Source organism: Panthera onca, chromosome C1 (assembly GCF_046562875.1).
Source record: "Panthera onca isolate mPanOnc1 chromosome C1, mPanOnc1 haplotype 2, whole genome shotgun sequence".
In the NCBI taxonomy this organism is placed as follows: Eukaryota; Metazoa; Chordata; class Mammalia; order Carnivora; family Felidae; genus Panthera; species Panthera onca.
The window spans coordinates 215258084-215282428 of NC_138346.1; the positions used below are offsets into that span (position 1 = coordinate 215258084).

Genomic DNA, 24345 nt, shown 5'->3' on the forward strand with positions numbered 1-24345 from the left:
CCCCTGACTTTGGTGAGGACAGTGATTTGTTCCGTTGACTCTTACTGTAGTGAATATGACCAGGGTCTTTTCTAGGTAGCAGTGGTGGATTGTTTCAGTTAAGATGACGAAAATTGTATTTGAGTGTCTGTGTGTTTTGACATATTAGTGGCCTGATGGTTGATAATCAGGTATGCCGGCTATGGAACTGTCATGTTTAGTTTTGTTTTGTAAATAGGGGTTATCAAAGAAGATCTGGTTTTTTCTTTGTGCGGAAGGCGGGGGGAGTGGTGTAGAGAGGCTTCCTTGAATACTGGACAAGGAATAGGATGACAGAGTCCACCTGGGTTAAAACCAGCTCTGGGCCAAGGATGGAGGTTGGTGTGAATACTGTGGGTTGCAGAATAGCACCTTCTACTGGTTAATTGCTTCCAAGGATCTTGACGAAGAGAACGGGGGAGGGGAGTAACGGCTGAGGCCTAATGATTTTCTTTTGAACGCAATTGTAGTGCCTTCCTGCAGATGCCACTTCCCTGAGCTGCTGATACAGATGCCCTTTGACTGGTACTGGTGCGTTGAGGCTTTATATGTTATTGGCTGAGTTATGACAATTTGTTCTATTATCATCAGTATTTACATATAGTGACTTCTAAGGACCCTTTTGAATTGATACTCTGATGAGAAATATAGTTTGTCTTGGAATATTAAACAAAATTTAAAGGGATTTATTTGGGTTCTTGGTGTTGGAAACTGTACATACACTAGCAGTCTTTAAAAAGTTTTCAGTATCTGGGCTCCTGGGTGGCTCAGTCGGTTGGGCGTCCTGACTTCGGCTCAGGTCATGATCTCCCGTGGGTTCAAGTCCCGCATTGGGCTCTGTGCTCACAGCTTGGAGCCTGGAGCCTGCTTTGGATTCTCTCTCTCTCTCTCTCTCTCTCTCTCTGCTCCTCCCCCGCTTGTGCTCTGTCTCTGTCTCTCTCAAAGATAAATAAAACATAAAAAAAAAAAGTTTTCGGTATTAGTAAAAAATCAAAAAGACCTGCTCTATAGAAAAGAAAAATCCTTGCACTGGACCCAGGGGTTTTCTTCTGGGATTAAATGCAGTTGTGGGGTGAGATGGGGGGGAGAGGAACTCACTAAAATCAGCAGTTTTGCAGATGTCATAGTGTTGTGTTGCGATAATGTTGTTTTCAATTGTCGTATAAACAAATAAAATTAAGTCTGATAGGACGACTTATTCTATGAAATAGATTAAAAAAAAAAAACACAGACAAGAGAAAATGTGAAATGAGCATGTGCACAGATTGACACAGAAGGCCAAATTCCTGCTTAAAGACTTCTAATCCAAGGTGTAGTTTCAGAGATAATTTGTTTGATAAATGCCTGGAAGGATTTTTATTATCACACATCCTACCCCATCTCAATTGTTTTAATGTAGTGAATTGCTAGAGAGAGAGGTTTGCAGAGGCAAGGGCGACAGCATAGAATAAACATCTTCTGTTCCAGACCGGCTGCTCTAAGGAATGTGATTTCTGATCCACTTTGCTTTCACAACTTAAGAGTGTAACCCCTAAAGTTGTATATCTTTTACAGTGAAGTGTGAACAGTTCAAATGTATTATTTATTCAGTAGGAATAGAGTCTGGTCATTTCAATCCATTATATTCTCTGCCAGTGTTTTGTTGCAAGGTGACTAGAGTAATTCACAACAAAAAGGTTCACAACAAAAAGGTAGTCCAAATCAAGAAATAAATGTGCCAGAAATAAATTGTACAAGAAATAAATTGTACTTTTTCAATTTTGGCCTGGTGGCCAGTCAAAACATTTTTAGAAAGTGGAGCGGTAATTACTGTCAGGTCCTGCAACAATTATATGTACTGTTGAACAGAAACATGCCAGGTGCCTTAAACACACACATACAAGAATATGACCTATGCCCTTCTAAAACCAGTGCCTGTTGAAGATTATTATGGATTTAGTAAGCATTCATTACTTTTATTATTTAAAAAGTTTTTTTTTTTAATGTTTATTTATTTTTGAGAGGGACAGAGTGTGAGCAGGGGAGGGGCAGAGAGAGAGGGAGACACAGAATCCGAAGCAGGCTCCAGGCTCCGAGCTGTCACCAGCACAGAGCCCGACGCGGGGCTCAAACCCGCAAACTGTGAGATCGTGACCTGAGCCAAAGTCAGACACTTAACTGACTGAGCCACCCAGGCGCCTCCACTCATTACTTTTAAAATTAATTTTGAATCTTTAACATCTTGCTCAAATCTCAGTAATCAAACATTCAAGTAGTAAAATAAGTTGTGTATACTGAATTCTTCTGGGAATGCTGTGCTTTCCTACTAACTGCTTTTGGCAGCTTCTTTTGCAGTTGATTTAAAGGCTAAGATAGCAGAAAATTCAGATGTTTAGAGTCATTAGTGTAACATAGCTGTGAACTTCGTTACACACACATACACACCCTGAAACATTACACTATTGTTTTACATATTCACTTTCTGATAACACTGTGCTCTAGCTGATCATAGAGTTTTTCAACAACTAGGAATTCCTCTTGAATCATATTTAAGTGATTGTTAATTATTAGTAGTATCTTGGTGATTATTCCAAATTTGTAGCTTGCTTGTCCTGTTTAAGTGTGATTTTGGTGTGCCTGTTGGCTTGTGCTTGGTTTCTTGTCTGACAGTTCTAGTGTTTTTTAAAATAGTGAGGAAAAATGAGCATTTATGTATTAGGAAATGGTTAATATTGCTTAAGCCATTTTAGTGAACATTTGACCACAAATAACTCAGACATGCTCAAATACTAAATATATTTACTAGGGGGTGCCTGGGTGGCTCAGTCGGTCGAGCGTGTGACTTCGGCTCAGGTCATGATCTTGCATTTCGTGAGTTCAAGCCCCGCGTCGGGCTCTGTGCTGACAGCTCAGAGCCTTGAACCTGCTTCGGATTCTGTGTCTCCCTCTCTCTGCCCCTTCCCTGCTCATGCTCTGTCTCTCTCTCTCAAAAATGGATAAATGTTAAAATATATATATATATATATATATATATATTTACTAGAATGAGGTTTTGGTTGGAATTGTGATTTGCATAATTAACCTGTAATATATAAGTAATATATTACTTACAGTAAGTAATGTAAGATATGCCATATGTCTGTATATTAGGTAACTAGGTCAGATAGGACTGCTAATGTAATAGGTTTTTTTGTAAAGCGACCCATTTGTGTTAGTGTAAAATTGTTTTCATTTGGTAAACTTTACCAGTGTGTCAACGACTGTAAGCAGTATAATTAATTGTGAAATATTTCCTTAAGTGGTTACGTTACAAAATGAAAAGACTTCTTTTTTTTTTTTTTTTTTTTTTTTTTTACAAAATGAAAAGACTTCTAATTCATAGACCACTTGGTATTTGAAGAATCCTCACAGCCTGTTTTGTCTTGGGCTTTGGCATCGGAAGTTGAAGTTACTGGCCATGCCCTAATTAAAACTGGTAATACATGTGATTTGCAAGGGTTTTGATTAGGCTTATTTGGTTGTAAGGAACAAAAAATCTTCCAAGTCATTTCACGTATGGGAGAAAAGAGGAACAGAAATGGACACCTAGAGAGTCAGGCTTCACAGAAGAACAAGAAGCCCAGGTTCTGATGGGCCTCATGGATGCTGGAATACTGTTAGGGATAAGGATGCTGCCTAGCTTTAGCGACCAGATTACCTTGTTGCCTCCTCAGCAGGAAGGGTTTGTTGAGCCATACCCTAGTGCCTGGGCTGTGTATGGTTGTGCAGGCTATGTGTAGCATAAGGACACCACTCTAAAGGGGACAGTATTTACTTTGTGGGCCTGTACTAATCTGAAAGAGAGCTTTGAGCAAGCCTGGCCTTGCAGCATCTTGAGACAGAGTCTTGGAACAGCGGGGGAGAGCCCTTCATACAAAAACCTATTCTAGCACACTTGGACACACACATACTCAGCCAGGTGCTGTGAGTATGCACGTATACATTCATTCACACCTATACATGTTTACCAGGCTCCCAGAGGTCGGATTCCTGACCCTGTTGCTTCTGGGGGTGGGGAGCAGGGTAGGTAGACTGGTGGTAGCCCTTTGTTGCTTGTGGGGTGAATGTGCTTTGGGGGTAGTGTGAGCAGGTGAGAATGTGGGCATGTGTCTGCATGTATGGATTCGGACCAGCTGCCTGGGGAGGCTCTCGAAACCCTTTTCCTCCCTAGGTAGAATCTGGTTGCACTGGGGAGGTGTATCCACACCACAAAAGTTTTACTTGATTCCGAATGAGATGCAAAGGCTCCCGCCACTGATTTAAAAGATGTTTGGTGAAAACATTCTTCAGGTGGATTTAAACTGGATGCGCCTTATTAAACCCAGTGTTGATGTTCCCTTGCTCATCAGTCCTCTTTCCCTCCCCTCTTTATGTTTCTGTGAGCCTGCTCTCTCTGGTTGGGCCACCACATAAAGTTGTTTAGGTTGGATAGTAATATACTAACTTAACTTTTTTAACGGAAGGAAGGTATTCTTTTTTTTTTTTTTTTTAATTTTTTTTTTTTAACATTTATTTATTTTTGAGACAGAGAGAGAGAGCATGAACAGGGGAGGGTCAGAGGAAGAGGGAGACACAGAGTCTGAAACAGGCTCCAGGCTCTGAGCTGTCAGCACAGAGCCCCGACGCGGGGCTCGAACTCACGGACCGCGAGATCGTGACCTGAGCTGAAGTCAGCCGCTTAACTGACTGAGCCACCCAGGCGCCCCAAGAAGGAAGGTATTCTGCACAAGACACTAAACAGCCAGGGCTGGCCCACCGAATCCTCTGCTGTTCACTCAGCCGTTTTATCTCTGGTTTCTTTGTGTCTTTATGCCTCTGCTTCTGCTTCCACTACTAAGGACTTCTTCTATATTTCATTAACGTTTCTCAAGAGAGAAGATCTGCTAAGACTGTTGGTTAAGCGTTTGGAGCCAGACCGCTTCTTAAGCTACCTACCAGCCCCCCAGATGGCAGGCTGCTCACCTGTTCAAGCCAGCTCTCATTGAGGTACACAGTAGGAGCCGAGGGAATGGGAGGTATTCGGAGCCAAGGCCTGTGGAAGGGAATTTTTTCTACTGTTATATCCTCTCATATTTTTCCCATCTTTATTTTCCCTGACATCTGGTATGGCTGTTGTTGCTTTTGATAGCTTATCCAACAGTTTATGTTGCTTTAAGAAACTACATAGTCATAAATGGTAGTCATTTAAAATCTCTTTTTTAGGTGAGATCATTTTATTACATATGTCTTGTTACATTTTTCCTGTGAATCTACCTACCTACCTGGTCTATCTTCCTGCCTACCCAAGTCCTTGTTTCCCAAACTTTATTCATGGCATACTAATATGCTGCAAATATTTTAAGTGTTCTGAGGTCAAGTAAATTTATAATGCACATTATTGATACCTTAAAGGCTCAGAAATATCTTATAGTTTACAGGTTTTTTTTTTTTTTTTCTTTTAACTTGTTTGTTTGTTTAGTTTGTTGGTTTTCTTTGCTTCCCCAAAGAATACTTATGGGCTTCTTATGGAAACTAATATTCTAAAGAACGATTTGAGAAACACATGTAAAATTAATCCTTTCTTAATCAGGTGGCTTGCACTTTTCTCCTTAATAATGAAGAAGTAATTTCTGGGTGATACTGTTATATAACTTTGCTGCTCTGTACTGTTTCTGTTCAAGCAAGCTTTGCATTCCAGTACTTCCAAGGGTACAAAATGACTGCTTTTTCCACCTTATACATAATGTCATTCTGGAGGTGGTTTTTTTTTTTTTTTTTATGTAATCTCTCCACCCAGCGTGGGGATTGAACTCATGACCCTCCAGATCAAGAGTCATATGCTCTACTGACAGAGCCAGCCAGGTGCCCATTCTGGAGTTAAGATTGTTGTATCTCTAATTTCTTATTCCAGCTTTAAGTCAGATCAGTCAAATTAATATATTCTTTTTCACCCCACTCCACTAGTTCTGCTCTTATTTAGGGTTTAATCACTTCTTTTTTGGACACCTGTAGTATGTAAGCACTGGCAAGAATCTTTCAGCAAATATTAAAAAAATATCCCAAGTACTTGACTGTGTAGTTTTTTGAGGTAAGCCTTATAGGCATGTAAAGATGAATAGAACAGCCTTCTAGAAATTACTGTCCGTACTGGCTATATACACATGACTGTAGAAGATAAACATAAGTGTTTTAGAGACACAAAACGCCATGGGGTTGTATTAGTTACGTACTGCTGCATAAAAAATTACCTCAAGACTTGGTGACAACACGGTAAATATGATCTTATAGTTTCTGTGGTCATTTGTTTGGGAGGGGCTTAGCTGGGTGGTTCTGGCTTCAGGTCTCTCTTGAGGTTGCAGTCAAGGTGTCAGCCGGGGCTGTGGTCATCTGAAGGCTTGACTGGGGCTGGAAGGTCTGCTTCCAGATGGCTCACTCAGTTGGCTGTGGGCAGAAGGCCTCATTTGCTTGCCACATGGACCTCTCTGTGTGGTTACCTGAGTGACCTCATGACATTGCATTTGGCTTCCCCCAGAAGGAGCGATCAGAGAGAGAGAGAGAGAGAGAGAGAGAGAGAGAGAAAGAGGAAGCAAAGAGGAATCTTTAATGCCTTTTCTGACCTACTCTCAGAAGTCATACACCATCACCTCCATCATATTCTGTTAGTTAAAATCAAGTCACTAAGTCCAGCCCATGTGCAAAGGGAAGGGAGTTTAGCTCCACCTCTTGAAGGGAGGAGTATCAAAGAGTTTGTAGATTTATTTAGAAACCACTGCAGGGGTTCAAAGGAGAGAAATCTAGAAGATTTAAAAAATGTTTTCCCCTTTGATTATCTTCAAGCAACGCTTTACTTTAACTAGAGAATAGTTGCTGGTTCTTAGAGGAGAGTGGCGTGATCATAACCTCATGTTATTCATCTTCTACTCTTGTTAAGGTATCACTTATTCCTTACCCTTTTCCTGTTGTTCTTACATCAGATTTAATCTCTTTCAAATTTTTTTTTATATCTATTTTTGAGAGAAAGAGCACAAATTGGGGAGGGGCAGAGAGAGAATGAAACACAGAATCCCGAAGCAGGCTCCAGGTTCTGAGCTGTCAGCACAGAGTCTAACACGGGGCTCAAACTCACTGGCTGTGAGATCACGACCTAAGCCAAAGTCGGACAGTTAACCAACTGAGCCACCCTTGTGCCCCAGATTTAATCTAAATTAAAACTGTGGTTAGGACACCTGCCTTAGAATTTTTTTGGTTTGGCCACTCTGATTTCCTACCAGTTAAGTACCTTTTCTTCAGTTCTATACTTCCTCCTCATTTTATCACTTCATTTTGGTGGGGGGGGGGGGGGGCTCCATTGAGGCATTTTATTTGCCTGTATGTGTTACATCCCGAGAAAAAGAATCCAAGATTTTCGCTCCTGTGTGTTTTTGTCTTGTTTCTGCAAGGCCCGTGTTGCCAGCTGAGGTTGTCAGTTCATTGAAACCAAACTCATGGGACAGGAGCAGGTTATTCTGCCATTTTTTCTAGATCTTTGAGTTGCACATCAAAGCTGGGACTGATCATCCACATGTGTTTAACCTGCCTGTGAGGTTCACAGTAGTTTTCCCGGATCTGTGAACATCAGTGATTTCAAATTCACCAATGTAACCATGCTTCATCATTATAGTTAGAAACTGGATGATGGGGGCACCTGGGTGCTCAGTCAGTTAAGCGTCTGACTCTTGATTTCAGCTCAGGTCATGATCTCAGGGTTGTGAGATCAAGCTCTGTGTTGGGCTCTGTGTTGAGCGTGGGGCCTACTTAAGATTCTCTCTCTCCTTCTATCTCTGCCCCTCTCCTGCTTGTACACACTCTCTCTCTTAAAAAAAAAAAAAAAACAAAAACATAAACAAACCAGTGACTTTGGAACATGGCCTAATAACATGGCATTTGCCTCTCTTTTTGGCATTGGTGATGCTCTTGAGAGCATGAGCCAGGACATTCATGTGCACCATTATGGCAGCATTGAAAGATGGTGGAAAGAGACTCCTATCTTGTGTTAATATTTATTACTTGCATTTGTATCTTAGTATTAATTATGTCTTTTCCATTAGATTGAAAACCCCTTGAAGTCAGAAAGTTTTCCTGTAACTACACCAGTGTGTATGCTCACATGTGGAATTAAATGTATTCTAAAAGACGCAGTTAATTGTATCTAAGATGTTATCAGTAGTAAGATGCCATTATTTCATGTATGGCTAAGAATGAAAAAAATGCTAACAATTTAACTTATACAGTTAACAGTTTAACTGTAGGACCTGCCTCAGTTCCAGTGCTGTACAAATGGAAAACATCATGCATCTTGAAATCATTGAACGATGGTCATATATTTAGGCCATCATTCTTTTCACAGCTTTATATCCTGGAAAACATTCTTTAAGATAGATCTTAAAGCAGATTATTTTCTCTCATAGGAACAGTGTGATAGGTGGTGTTCTTGTGTAAACATTTAGCGTGAAAAACTTAGATATGACCAAGAGTACAATAAAAACAGATGCTACCGTAAACCTATAGTCATTATAGTTGAATTATGATCCAGTTCCCATAGAGTAGGTATAACTGTTATATATTTTGATTTGTAATATGCTGTATTTTTTGTATATATAACATACAAAAATAGTTAGCACCCTACTGCATCATTAGTTTGGCCTAAAATGTCAACTTATTTTTTTTTTTAAGATTTTATTTTTTTATGTAATCTCCACCTGCAATGTGGGGCTCAAACTCATGACCTCAAGATCGAGAGTCTCATGTTCTACCGGTTGAACAAGCCAGATGCCCCTAAAGTGTCAACTTTTATATATTTAATATTTAAATATTGCTGTTTCTCATGGTTCTGTTCAATTTCTCCTTCAGCACTGTTTTCCAGAGTGACCTCGTTCTACCTAGTATGTCCAGTCTGCAAGTTTATAAATCTAGCCCTAATCTCTTTCCTGAGATCCACATCTGTGTTGCCCTCGGTCTCCTTGGATGTCTTTTGGTCTCCCATCCAAGTACTAACCAGGCCCGACCCTGCTTAGCTTCTGAGATCAGACGAGATTGGGCGCATTCAGGGTGGTATGGCCGTAGACTTGGATGTCTTTTGGGTACTGAGCCTCAAAATTTACCAGTCTGTATTTGATCACTCTTAACCATTATACTGTTTATTTTTATTTGAGAGGGAGAAAGAGAGAGACTGTGCAAGCAGGGGAGAGGGGTGGTGGGGGCTGGGGGAGAGATTCTTAAGCAGGCTCCATGCTCAGCGTGGAACCTGATGTGGGGCTAGGTCACAAGACCCTGGGATTATGACCTGAGCTGAAATCAAGAGTTGGATGCTCAACTGACAGAACCACCTAGGCACCCCTTATCATACTGTTTAACAAAATAGTTAAGAGAACGCTAGACTCAATCCCCAGTCTGCTGCTTAATAACACTATGGCTTTAGGCAAGTTACTTACCTCTCTGGGTCTCGGTTCCCTCATCTGTAAGATGAGAGATAATAGTACTCATCTCACAAGTTTGTTATGAGGACCAAAGTAATTAATACATATAAGTTGCTTAAAATGTCCCTGGAAAATAGTAAGTACTCAATAAATATTAGCCTTTAAAAATTATTATTACTGTTATCATTGTCATTTAAAAATCTAACTTCCACTGTGTTTGCTTTCTTAGTTATCTGCAATACTCAACAACCAGGAGATACATAGGAGCAGTGGGTCAACTCTAGAGGGTTCAAATGACTTCTGAGTTGCCAACCAAACTTTTATTATTTCTTGGATATAGGAAATGCTGCAGAATTGTACATGATTAAATACCAAGAGAATGACACCATAGAGTAATGGTGAGGTTTGGGCTATTAATGAATGATCAGAATATGATAGCTCAGTTGGTTCTCTTCCTGGTGATGTTCCTGAAGGAGATTTACATGAGTAGAACAATGGCAAGTGGGAAATTTAAAGTATTATTATTAATTGGGTTTTTGGCCAAAATACCCACGTGGAGCTGTCTGCTATCCTGGGTTGTAGCCTATTGCTTAAGCTTGAGGCCAAGGCATGGGATCTCCCTTTGTCCTAAATCCCACTATCTTACTACTGCTACAGAAAACCCAAACATCCGCCTTTTGAGCGTGTGTGAGAGAAATGAGCATAGAGCAAGATAGTGTGGATCGTCATATATGTGTGTCAGTCATATGTGTGTCACGTTTAATTGGCATTTAATCCTCCAATCAGTAAACGAGTCCGATCAGTGTTTTGGACTCTGACCCAATCAGATGAGTAGTCCATTCTCTCAGGGAGGTTCAAGAAGGTAGGGGATGGAGAGAGCGAGCGAGTGAGGAATCTTGTTGGTCCAGCTTCAGCTCTGTAGTGAGCTTGGTTTAATGGCCTGTGAGGAATAACTAAATATGGTTGGCCATCTGTCTAGCAGCCCTACATTATGACTTATTTTTTTTTTTTTAGGACATTCTCTGGAAGCTAGGGGGAACTGCAAAGTGTTGTTTAAATTTAAGGATAAGGTTACTCTTTGACAGGAAATTAAGGAGAAATATTATGTGAAAATAAGATTTGCCATTTGGAAAAGTGGTCTACCATTAATGATAGCTCCTATAGCATTTTGGTAATAAGCTGATTTTAATTTTGGTAACAGGAGTATAATCTTTGAGGAATATAATTATATATGATTATGTTAGTAGAGCAGAGCTGAAGCCTAATCATATTATACTCAGTCTGAGACAAGAACATGATAGCAGAAGGGGGATAATTAACTTGGAGGCTGGAAGAGAGGTATCCGGAGTGTTGCCCTCAGATTCTGCAACCTCAGGTTCATTGCTGTCTCGTCAACTCTAGGAGGGCACAGGCCACATCTGCTTTGGTCTCCTCCACATCCTTTGCATCCAGCATGTGACGAATGTAGCAGACATTCACTCGTCAAGTGAATGATTGGATAATATAATTATATAGTTTATCGAGGTCGATGATGCAGGAGATTTGTCTTAATTTCCTGACCCCAAGGAATATTCTGGAAGCTGTTTTTTTGTTTTTTTTTTTTTCAAGTAGGCTCCACACCCAGTGTGGGGCTTAAATTCATGACCCTGGGATCAAGGGTAGCACGCTCTACTGACTGAACCAGCAAGGTGCCCCAGGAAGCTGATTTTTAGACAGATTCTTTCTTTTTTTGTTTATTTATTTATTTGTTTTGAGAGAGAGAGGGAGAGAGAATATCAAGCAGGCTCTGCACTGTTAGCAGAAAGCCTAACGTGGGGCTCGAGCTCATGAACTGTGAGATTATGACATGAGCTGAAATCAAGTGTCCTACACTTAACCAACTGAGCTACCCAGGTGCCCCTTGGAAACATTCTTTTTTTTTTTTTTTTTTTTTAATTATTTTTGAGAGAGAGAGAGAGAAAATGCATGTGAGCTCTTGTGAGCAGGGAGGGGCAGAGAGAAAGGGAGACAGAATATTCAAAACAGGCTCCATGCTTTCAGTGCAGAGCCTGATGTGGGGCTCAAACTCACAAACTGTGAGATCATGACCTGAGCCGAAGTTGGACGCTTAACTGACTGAGCCACCCAGGCGCTCTACACTCTTCAATATTTTTTATAAGAAAACCATCTGCTGGGGGTCCTGGCTGGCTCAGTTGGTAGAGCATGTGACTCTTGATCTTGGGGTCGTGAGTTTAAGCCCCACGTTGGGTGTAGAGGTTACATAAAAATGTTTAAAAAGATACCGTCTACTACAGTGAGTTCATTATTCAGTATAGAATTGTCACTAAACTTTTTTTGATCTAATGATGGCTTCAGATTTTTATTGCTAAGTAAATTTTCTAACAAGACGAATTGGATTCTTTCTGATTTGAACATTGTGATTTTTGTAGCATAATCTGCCTTTTCTTTAATGTGATTCATTATTGTAGGAATATTGACTGATATTTCCCAAGTTTTTATACACTAAATGTGATTAAAGACCTCTTGGAAACATTTAATTCCTACCGTTTATAAATTAGAAAAATGTGCATACATCTTGTTGCTATTATATTGAGAAATGCTATTATGAACACTTTATTAATATTCCTTAAGATATTTAGCTTTACAAAACATCTACATTCTTTTTAAATATTTTATTTGTAATGGCTTAGCACCTTTTTCATAGCATAGTGAGAATTTTAAAGTCTTTACAGAACCCTTCAGCAGTTTTTACACTATGGAAAAACTTGAATAACTTGGTTGGTAGGTATGCTTGAAAGAGTGTGCTTTTCCTGATAGTGAACACCGGCTTTTCCTCCCACAGCTCGGGGTGACTTTATTTTTGCAAGTTAGAGGACACAGTTTATTTTTCCATCTGTTGATTGTCATGTTTTATTTGCCCCAGCTTGCAAGTAGACTGTATGTAATTGTGTAATCATCATAAATGAATTTACTTTGAAATGTTATTTACAAATTATTTCTGTCACCTTAGACCCAAAGTTAAGAATGTTGTTATAAAGTTGTTGTGTCTAAGGACTTCTTGAAACCCTGTGTAAGAAATTGATCTTAACGGGTGCCTGGCTGGTTCAAGTTGGTGGAGCGTGCCATTCTTGATCTCGGGGTTATAGGTTTGAGCTCCGCATTGGGTGTAGAGTTTACTTAAAAGAAGATCTTAAAAAAAAAAAAGTTGATCATAGTGGTTGCCTTTTAAGGAGGCATTCTAGGGCACTGGGGAGGGGGATAGAGAGGGATCTCTTACTGTTTGTTGTATATAACTATTACCTAATTTAAAAAATTGGGAAAACCTGTGCTTTTTATTTTTAGACTCTTGCCATTTTCTTATATGCGTTAGTGAAATACCAGTTTAATTTATGTATGAAATGCGGCATACATAATGACCTAGACACATAGGTGCCCTTGATGAATTTTCTCACTAATAGGAATAAGGCATGTATGCTGTTGAGTACTTGATAGAGGAAAGTGCCTCAAGAGGTGATGGTACTATGGTTTAAGAAGGAGAATTAGCTCTGGCAGGGGGCATTAGGGAAGATTTGGTGTAGGAGGAGGTGTTTAACCTGTGTTTTGAAGGATTGGCAGGATTTGGACATGTGATAAGTAGCTAAGAGGATTTCAGGCAGGAAATTGCATGGAGCAAAGGCACCGAGGCTGGAAAGATGGGAAATGGGGAGTACTTTTGCTGCTTCTATGGTGAGGATTATGAAATTGTGTTTCGATTTCCTTTTTTTAAAAAAAATTCTTTTAAAATGTCCTGTAGCAGATGCAGGCATACGTAGTTCTTTCAACTCAGGTGATTTATATTTGAAGCTGTTATTGGTAGTAGCTGCTCAGACCAAGATGTAAGAGGATTTTGGAGAGGAGTCCTTCGGGCTGATTTCTTGGAGGAAGAACAGACTGGTTTGGCTGGAACCATGAAGCACCTGAAAGACAGGTTAGGGTCGTAGCATGGAGAGATTTAACCAGGGGAAGGCTTCATTTGAGAGCCTGGTTTATTCAAGTTAAATACAAATTGTAATTGTATAATTAATTTACACTCATTGTAATCACATTTATATAGTTCAAAAAGAGTAATGCGTACTCCCTCAGTATTCTTCTAGACAGTTTTTATGCACACGTAAGCACATGTTACACACTATACATACTGTCGTAAATTTTGCTTCTTTATTTAGTATTTCAGGCACATACTTTTCAAGTCAATACCTGTAATTATACCTCAGGTCTTTTTTTTTTTTTTTTTTTTTTTTTAAACTGCATAGTGGGATATTGTGTGGATGTACACTTTAATTTCCCATTGATGGACACTTAAATTGGTCCTGATTTTTTTTTTTTTTAAATCCTTGTTCCTGTACAGTTGTATAGGTATATCTGTAGTGTAAATTCTCAGAAGTGAATAAATAGGTATGTACATTTTTAATTTTGAGAGCTGTTGATAAATTGCCCTCCCGGATATGCCGGTGTGCACAAGGAGTATTTTATGGTTTGGTTTCCTTATTTTCTCACCAGCCCTGGATATTATGAAAGTTCTTAATCTGTGCTAATCTGATAAGTGAAAAATGTACAGTATCTTATTTTAATTTGCATTTCTTTGATGATATTCTTGTGTATCAAATTTTAAAGTACACATTTTAAGAAAAGTTTATATTTATTTAAGTATTCTCTTCACCCAACGTTGGGCTCCAACTCATGACCCTGAGATCAAGAGCCCCATGCTTTTCCAACTTGAGCCAGCCAGGTGCCCCTAAAATACACATTTTTGGTCTCTCAGTGATAGAGCCAGGTGGTTTATGTTATATGGAGAACTTCTTTCTAAGTAACATTTACTTGTTTTAAAAATAACAGCTTTATTGAGATATAACTTCCATTCCATAAAGTTTACCCTTTTAGAGTGTACACTTCGTAGTTTTAGTCATTTATCTTTTTTTTTTTTTTTTTTTTTCAACGTTTTTTATTTATTTTTGGGACAGAGGGAGACAGAGCATGAACGGGGGAGGGGCAGAGAGAGAGGGAGACACAGAATCGGAAACAGGCTCCAGGCTCCGAGCCATCAGCCCAGAGCCTGACGCGGGGCTCGAACTCACGGACAGCGAGATCGTGACCTGGCTGAAGTCGGACGCTTAACCGACTGCGCCACCCAGGCGCCCCTAGTCATTTATCTTAAAATTGAGTGTCAGCCATTTCTTTATTATTTGTAGTAAGTAAAGCTGAACTTGAGGTCTTTTCTTTCTTTCCAAGTTCATGAGTATATTAGGCCCAAAATATGAAATGGGAAACGCAACTTTTCTGGTTATTTTTCCAGTCTGTAGGCCTCTCTTTTGGGGAAGTGCAGTCGTGCTAGTTGGGTTCTGAAATGGAATTACTCATGACAACTGTTTTGGAATCTCAGGGCTGTGGTACTGGATGAGGAGCGATTTCTTTTAAATAACTTGTAGCTGAAACTGATTTCTAACTGCTAGAGGTGACTTTTTCTGGAAATTTTTAAAAATGCGAAATCTGATACGAAAAAAGCTTCTGAGGTAAGAAGATTTTAAAACTCTGGTAATTGTTTAAAATTTGTAAGTCTTTTTTTTTTTTTTTTTTTTAGATGGGTGATTCAACTCCTTGGTAGTTACTCTGGTCATTTTTTATTTCAGATTTTTTTAAACATATATTAACGTGTGTGCGCGCACATTAATGTTTTTGATACAGTGATTACATTGCTTCACTTTAAGAACGCCATGATCTGGCCTATATGTGTTCCTGGTTATAATTAACACAGATATTTTAGTGTGGAGAAAAGCATATTGGTCATTTGTTAGGCTGATTTTTTTGAGGAAAGCTTTTCTGTCTCCTAGCATGGCTCTCATCTAATCGGGTCCCAGGCAGCTCCTGTCCAAGGACACCTATAGCACAGTAGCCCTTGTTATTGGCTGAGTCTGGGACCCTCATCCGAATGGTCGTTCGACTTGGGAAAAGGTGTTGATGCAGGCTTATGGCAGATGGTTTTCTATTGGTTTTGATAAAATTGAATGGATCATTCTTTTCTTTTGACTTTATAAAGTAATACTATAAACATTTAGTTTCCTATTCTTTTTAGTAAAAATATCCTTAAAAATGTGATTCTCTGCATTTTAACCCCCTCATTTTTTATTATTTCTCCATCTTTTTATGCTTCTTCTATTTGGAAAGTTATTTTTGGTTAGTTTGGTTTTAGTCTTTTAAATTAAAATGTCTTCTCTTTTTCCCCCTTGGCATCTCTTTTCTTGTTACTAATTTTTTCATGTTTTAGGATTTTTTTCCCTACCGTAAAGTCCCTTGGCCTTTGGGTTGCAGCTTTGATTAAAGTGGATTTTTTCTTGGGCTTTTAATTAGATTTTCTTTTTCTTTAGCTCTTCATATGGAGATTGAGGCTGATGCTGACTGACACATGGGTCAGTGGCATGATTACTTAGGATGAGACTAATGTGAACATTGAGTGGCTTGAACACAGTGTTCAGCATAGCTTGTGGGTGTTTCCATTTCTGCTGGAGGGCTATTTCCTGACTTAGAAGCACTGTCCTTAAAAAAAAAGCACTGTCCTAAAATAAAAATAAATAAAATTCTTGGTTACTATGTTCATTGAAATCAAGGTGAGACATGAGAACTGGGTGACCTGTGGAAAACGACGTCTGTAAGTCCAGAAACAATGTTTTGCTCAGAGACGGGATGTTGATTTGATAGGAGAGAGTAAGGGTCTTTTAAGCACACTGTGTATGTGCTGTGTCATTCGTGATTTTTCTTGCTTCACCAAAAATATCCTGAACCATGATAGCCTATGAGCATTATAAATAAGCTTGATGTATGTCTTCTAGTTAGCGGGAGAAGACCTGGGCCCCGATTCCACCTGTGCCGTGGACCCCGTGTATGATGAATTGCCCTGCCTCCCTAGCTCTTGGATGGCGACGGTGGTTACATACACTGAGATGAAAAAATAGATATGGAAATACTTTGAGAATGTAAATGTACTCTATAAATCTAAAGTACGTTAGTTTCCTTTTTCTTTCCCAGGAACTCAGGGCTCTTGGAGCCCACAATCTTTCCTTAATCTAGCAGTATTTATTTTCTGTAATGTTGCCAAGAGAAGTCTCCTGTCATCTTGGTGTTTTTCTTGTGCCAGCACTACATGCAGATGTATTTGTTCCAAATATTTTTATGTAGGGACTACTAACTGTGCGGTAAGTGTTCAGCTGTAGTAGAGAACTACTGTTTTTAGGTGTTTTATCCTAAAATAAATACGTTTGTTTGCATTTTATGACAAGAGACATCAAAAAGACATTTTATGAGTGTGATAATACATTGCCTTTTCTTTTTTTAACAAACTCCGCAATTTTTTAAATCCCAGAAATCTGTAAATATGCTTTTCTGTGGTGAATACAATGCGGATGGCGTCAATAGGTTGTTTGAGTTCGGAATGGGAGCAGGTATTCGGTTTTCCTGCCACCTTAATCGCAGGCCTGTGAACTTTTAATATAAAGATTCAGAAAGAGCTAGAGTTAGGTTGTAGCCCCTGAAATGTCTTAAACCATTTTCTCTCTCAAGTTGCTTATTCCAGTCCAATTGTTCAGGAAAGAAGCTCTGAAGCTTTTTTGCTTGGGAGTCAGAGGTTAATTTGTAATTAAAACGGTTAACATTGGTTGTAATATCGGTCCCTCTTTGGGGAGGGGGGTGGACGGAGACTGTCCTGAATCAGGGGAGAGTTGTCTGGTTAAGTCTCTTCTCTAGGTGCTCATATAATTCGTTTTCTCATTTGGTTTGTATGTTTGGGTTAATTTCGCCTTTTAAGAAAGTGGCCATATTTTTGTCACTCCCTGAGAAGAGTATGAGTGCTGTCAAATTTCTTGCATCCCCGAAGTCCATTTTGCTTGTACGTAGTCATACGGTTTCTAGGATGCCATTTGCAAGCCATGCTGATGCGGGGCTGGCTTTGAAATCCAAGGCATCTTTTGAGTATCAAAGGACTGTAGGAGATGGGTAATGTTAAGGTTGCAAAATTCTTGCAGAGTACCACATGCCGTTGATATGCTTACTGTCGTGATTTATGATCCTCGGAAATTTAGCCTTTGATACAGCTGTCATCAAGGTGGGCCTCAGCTCTGTCTGTGCATTGCTCTGAAGTGATTCACTTTACGCTCCCGGTATAAAAATAGACCCCTGCTTCCCTGATGGATCACCCTCCCCCCAAGAGCTTCTGTAAACCTTCTTAAAATTGAGAGAAAATACGTGTAAGACACCACTAAAAAGAATCTCACCTCTGGGGTAAGTGTTAGAGATTTGAATGTTGCTAAAGCACCAAGGAGGGAGGGGTTTGACCTATTTTGAGCTCATCTGTGACACTTGTTTAGAAACCTCCAATGACACTGAGTTGGCACAGCTCATTTCTGAGGTTTGGTTTTTAACTTTAGGTTCAGTGACAGTCATCTCTTCATTTACAAGGTGATTGTCTAGGAGTAACTGGGCCCCCATGGTACCATGTCACAATCACTGTAGGACCCATTTACAGAGATGACCTATGGAGGGTTTTAGCCTCCTGCTCATCGTATTACCTTAAAAAGGAACCGTGGCCATTTGATGTAATTTTGGCCACAAGACCTGTTGTTCGAATTACATGAAATTAGAAGTCAGTATTTGAAGTTCTGTTTCATTGGATGTTATAAGAGGGTCCATAAGAATAATGGATGACTATGAAGTTTTAGCCTAGTGCATAGCTAAAAGTATATTTCAGAGATGAGGTAAACCTGTCATGCTTGTGACTACCTGGTTTCTGCTGTGAATTATTGAGCTGATGTTTGTTTTTACTGTGTTATTTAAAATTTTTTTTAATGTTTATTTTTGAGAGAGAGAGAGCAGGGTAGGGAGGGGCAGAGAAAGAGGGGGAAAGAGGATCCAAAGTGGGCTCCACACTGACAGCAGCAAGCCTGATGTGGGGCTCAAACCCATGAACTATGATGAGATCATGACCTGAGCTCAGCCAACTGAGCCACCTAGGTGCCCTAAACTGACGTTTGTTTTTAGATGCATGGAAAAAGCTATACGCTTGGTACTCTTTCAATTATATAAACTTAATTGGTTATAAAAATGTTACTTGGACTTCATTAAGTGAAGAAGGCTCTCTTCTAATTTATCTTTTTTCTGTGAAGCTTCACCTGTTCTGTTGATGATAAATTCTGAAAGAGCATTGTTCTAAGTTTATAGTGATGATGTACTTTATTTGTCCTTAAATGATTTCTGACAGAGCTTTTTTCCTTTGTATTTTCTGTTTTGCTTGAGTTTTAGAGAATTGTAGTTTGAAACTAATGTCTTTTTCTTCTCAAATACAGTATGCTTCCTTTTCTTCTCTTACAGTTTTTGTGTGTGTCTAAGAGCGATGTGTGTAATTTGGAAAAAAAAAAAAAAGATCTTGAAAGAGTCATACTTTCCATGTACCTATACTAATCATGAAAAAGAAAACTCAGTCATTTTTCTAAAATGATAGACACAGTGATTAATAAGATAGACATAATGATATTTATAAAAATGGTCTGTAAATTCAGGCTTAGCTTCTGTGCAAAGGCTGCTCTCCTCCAAGTCTCCTTTTCTCTGGGTGGTCGGCTCTTAGGAAGGGAGGCTGTGAGTGGTACACTGGGCCATTCATTTGCCAGTACTGTTTCTAGTGTCTCTTACAGGGCACAGTATTAGGCACTGGGAGCACAAAGATAAATAAGTTGTGTCCCTGCAGTGACAGAGTTCATGAGGAAATGATGTGAATAAAATACAGTCTTAGAAGAACTTTAATAAAAGTAGAAACTTTATGCTCCCCCATAGCCCAGTGTGAGGTGTGCATGTGCCGTGGACATTTACATGGTACTTAGGGACAACTTACCTGTTAACAAATGGATTCTTCAGCCCCTCTTTAGGCGTCTACATTTATTGCGGATGTGTGGCCTGATGTAACCAGGGTGAGGTTTTCTTGTCACTGAAGTTTTCTAGGGAAGTAGAGGGTAAATCTCTTCTGGGAAAAGGTTGAGCACCCTAACCTTTGTCTTTCACTGAACCCGAAATACCTTTCTATATGTTTTGTTTACTTTTTTTTTTTTAACGTTTATTTATTTTTGAGACAGAGAGAGACAGAGCATGAACAGGGGAGGGGCAGAGAGAGAGGGAGACACAGAATCTGAAACGGGCTCCAGGCTCTGAGCTGTCAGCACAGAGCCTGACGTGGGGCTCGAACTCACGGACCGTGAGATCATGACCTGAGCCAAAGTCGGACGCTTAACTGACTGAGCCACCCAGGCGCCCCTGTTTTGTTTATTTTAAGAACATGCTCTCAGAGCTTATTTAAAATAATTTTGTTCATTTTTCCCAAACCCCTGTTTTGGAAAAAAGAACTGTTTTTTTTTTTTCTTTTTTCTTTTTAATGTTTATTTTTTGAGAGAGAGCACAAGCAGGGGAAGGGGAGAGAGACAGAGAGACAGACAGACAGACAGACAGAGGGTCTGAAGCGGGCTCTGTGCTGAGAGCAGAGAGCTGATGCGGGCTTGAGCTCACAAACGGGGAGATCATGACCTGAGCTGAAGTTAGGCGCTTAACCAACTGAGCCACCCAGGTGCCCCACAAAAGAACTCTTTTCTAATAAAGAATAAAGATTACTATAGCAGAAGGAGTTAGTATTGCCCTTGACCTTCTCCTCTGCCTTGGAAACCTGCAGATTTTTTTTTTTTTTTTTTTGTGGACACATGATATAAGTAAATTAGATGCTGATCTGATTTGCATGTTTTCTTCGTTGGGTGGCAGGGGGCACAATATTTAATTTTTTAATTCATTCTCTCTGGCCAACCATTCTTCCTCCCTAAGTAAGAAGTAATGCCTGGCCTTTTTTTCCCCCTGGAAAATGGCCTACTTAGTTTTCAGAAAAATTGTGGTGTCTCTGTATGGAGGATTTGAAGCATTGTTTAAAAATAAATTTATGGGACACACCTGGGTGGCTCAGTCAGTTAAGCATCTTTCGACTCTTGATTTTGGCTCAGGTCATGATCTTGCAGTTACACGAGTTCAAGCCCCGTGTCAGGCTCTGCGCTGACAGTGTGGAACCTGCTTGGGATTCTGTCTTTCTCTCTGCCCCTCTCCTACTTTGTGTTCTGTCTCTTTCAAATAAACTTAAAAAAAAAATAAATTTGTTAGTATTAAATAATACAAGAACGACCTCAGGACATTGAAAATTAAAATCTAAGCTTTTAGTTATACCTGTTACCTCCATATTTCTTATACTGGCACTAAATCTATTTATTCACCAAATAGATTTATTTATTATTTATTTGTATTATTATTTACTATTTGCTAGATAATGTACAAAGTGCTTGGGAGACTTGTAATATAGTGGTACTTGCCTTCGTTAGGAATCAATCAGTCATTCAATCTTTTTTCTTCTGTTTAGGTTTTTTTTTGTTGTTGTTACTGTTCCTTTAACTGTCTTGCATTGTCAGTATTTATGCTCTTTTTCCTGTCCCAGTGGAGCATGTAAATTAAGTCCCAATCATGGTGCTTAAACCTATAGCTCCAGAGAGAAGCAGCTGGCACTGAATTCTGCTTGGCTTAACTTTCCACCCAGGAACTGTCAGTGAGTCAACAGGTACAGGATATGTGTTTTCCAAGTTTAATACTGATATAAGTGGGATGTAAAAGAAATAAAAGTTATTACCTTTGCCCTCACAACTTAGGAGGCAAGCCTTGAAGAGTATATTTAGAGATCTAGAACAAAAGTGGAATATAGCCAACTACATATTGTATAGCATAAACATAAATATATGAATATATAGTCACATTTAGGTTAACTAGAGATTATTGTGGGTTAAAGTAATTGACTAAGTACTTATCCAGAAGCTAAGAGCCCGGCCTTAAAGAGTGGGTGCTGTTTGAATAGGCACTGGGAGAGCAGGTTCTGATGGTCTCAGCAGGGGGTCAGGTCAGCCTGAGGCAAGAAGGAGTGTGCTGTGTACTGAGTCCGGCAAGGGAAATCTTGCTGGAGTGAGGAATCTGTGGGCGGGAGTGGGGTGAGATACGTTAGGTGAGCCAAATGTTGGAGGCTGGGAATGCTAAGCGCAGAATTCGTGCTGGCACCTGAGAAGAACGGGATGCTTGGGTTGGGGGTAGAGGTAGGAACGTGGCAAGGCAGCCAGAGACTGTGAAGTCTGAGTACTTCTGGGTTAGGACGTGCACTGGCCAGGCCTGGGAAGGATGTGTTTGTGCGCTTGTGTGCTGTGTTCACATTGTTTCCCATCCCTACTTGTATTTGGTCAGATGGCCAGACAGACTGAAGGGAAACCCAAGTAGCCACAGGACAAAATAGACTTTGGCAAGTCTAAGTGGTTGGTTGAAGTATCACTGTTGGCTTTTACTTAGCATCATAATTCATAAAAAATAGAAAATTTACCAAAACTCCTATCACCAAATATAGGTGTTATTTTATGGGTGTTACAGACTTAATTTACATGCTCCATTGGGACAGGTTTTTAAACAGATCATAAATCATAGTTTCATCTCTTTTCTTGCCTCCTACCCCAAACATCCACTGTTTCATACATATTCTTCCATCCCCAACCCTCTCGCCCCCCTTTTTGGCTGTCTCTTGTTTATTCTTCAGGTCTTAGTTTAGGCATGCTTTCATCAGGAAACCTGTCCTCACTCAGGGTTGTACCTAGCCGTGCTCTCCCGTGACACCTGTACTGTCTGCCCTGGGCCCTCGCTTCTGATACTGCACTGTGATGGTACGCTCGGCCCCTGCTACCTGGGAGCTCAGAGAGCTCGGCCACAAGGCTAATAGCTGTTGAGTCCTCATCTGCCAGGGTGGGCCAGGCCCACCCTGCTTAGGCCCCTCCTGCTTAGTCAGTGGAAAGGTTGGGCTTACTTATCATTGTAATTGAGTTTTTAAAATTTAACATCTCCTAAACACTTTTGTGCTTTTATGCATTCCTAACTATTGTTTATTATGGTCGTATGTTTTTAATGTTTATATCCCTTAAGTACTTCCCTGTTACTGGGCATTTTGGTTGTTTCCATTATTCTTTTTCCTCCATATCTATACCAGTACCATAAACTTGCTTGTACATACAGCACTTCTTTTTAATACTTCTAAATTAAAAATAAAGAAAACCATACCTAAGCACATATTTTTATTTATTGTATATTTTTTATTTATTAAAACATTTTTTAAAAATGTTTATTTTGAGAGGGGGGAGGTGCAGAGAGAGAGGGAGAGAGAGAAGCCCAGGCTGGCTCCGCACTGTCAACACAGAGCCCGATGAGGGGCTCAGACCCACAAACCTTGAGATCATGACCCAAGCTGAAATCAAGAGTCAGACACTCAATGGACTGAGCCGCCCAGGACTGAGCTACCTAGGTGCCCCAACCACATACTTATTTAAAAAAATTTTTTTTAATGTTTATTTATTTTTGAGAGAGAGAGATAGAGACAGAGAACAAGCGGGGAGGGGCAGAGACAGAGCAGGGCAGAGACAGGGCAGAGACAGAATCCCAAGCAGGCTCCAGGCTCTGAGCTGTCAGCACAGAGCCCAATGAGGGGCTTGAACCCACAAACCGTGAGATCACGACCTGAGCCGAAGTTGGACACGTACTCGACTGAGCCACCCAGGCACCCCATCACATACTTATTTTATAAAAGATGTGTGTGTTCATTTATACATTGTGTCTAACTTCATGGTGAGTGGCCTGTAAAATAGCATTTGTTTTTGCTCAGATTTCATTTTGAACAAGGAAAATATGCCTCTGTTCCAATTCAAAGTAAATTATAAAATGAGCAACTGTGATTGATGCCCAAATAGGGTAAGAGATGCTGATGGGGTGATGGGGTACTGTTTTAAGTAGGGTATTAAGGGACAGCTTCTCTGAAGAGGTGACATTTGAGCAAGGCCTTGAACAGGGTAAGGAACCATGCAGAGATCTGGGGATAGGGCATTCCAGGCAGAGAGAATACTAAGTGCAAAAGTCCCAAGTTAGGAGCCTGCTGGTGTGGTCAGGGAGCAGTGGAACAGCTCTGAGAGCTGTAGGAGGTGAGGTCAGAGGGAGAGGCACAGGCTGGGTCTGATAGGTCCTTGTAGACCATGGTAAGGTCTCTGCCTTTTATTTTATGCATAACGGGATGCTGCCGGAAGGTTTTCATCCAGGTGTGACAGTTTCTGATTTCTCTTTTAAAAAGATCCTGCTGTTGGGGTGCCTGGGTGGCTCAGTCGGTTGAGCGTCCGACTTTGGCTCAGGTCATGATCTTGTGGTCTATGAGTTCGAGCCCTGCGTCAGCCTCTGTGCTGAGCCCGGAGCCTGCTTTGAATTCTGTGTCTCCCTCTCTCTCCGCCCCTCCCCCTCTTGTACTCTGTCCCTCTCTCTCAAAAATGAATCAATGTTAAAAAAAAAAGATCCTGCTGTGTAAAAGTTAGACTGCTGCCAGCTGGAGGCTGGTGAGGAGGCCATTGCAGGAATCCCGGTGAGACGTGGTGGCTTGGACGGGTGGGGGTGGTGGAGGTGAAGAGAGTGCTCGTGTTTGGGATTTGGTAAAATGCCATGTGCTGAGAGGTGAAGTTTTTACAACTAGTTATAAAACAAGCCTAAGGCAAAACCTCGCATTGAAAGTGAATTAATAGTGTTTTAAATGCCTTTCTCTTCAGAGTATCTGGTAGATTTTATATCCTTGAAATTACCGAACTGCTTCAGTTGGGGAAAGGAACCAGTCAAGGTAAGGGCTGGGACTGGGTTGTATTGTTAATCCACTTGCTGATGGAATAAGAAAGATTCCATAGCAGCAGATGTGCAAATTTTCATCTGTAATGGCCATTTATTT

General features: G+C 40.2%; 1 protein-coding gene and 1 long non-coding RNA gene across 4 annotated transcripts in view; both read left to right on the top strand.

Moving 5' to 3' along the window:
* The window catches only part of RERE (arginine-glutamic acid dipeptide repeats), a 424018-nt gene that overhangs the window by 2275 nt on the left and 397398 nt on the right, over positions 1-24345 (top strand). The window lies entirely within an intron of this gene.
* The window catches only part of LOC144617309 (uncharacterized), a 41045-nt gene continuing 37556 nt past the window's right edge, over positions 20857-24345 (top strand). Inside the window, exon 1 of the long non-coding RNA XR_013557722.2 lies at positions 20857-24240. This is a non-coding gene — a long non-coding RNA (uncharacterized LOC144617309). The remainder of the gene's footprint in view (positions 24241-24345) is intronic.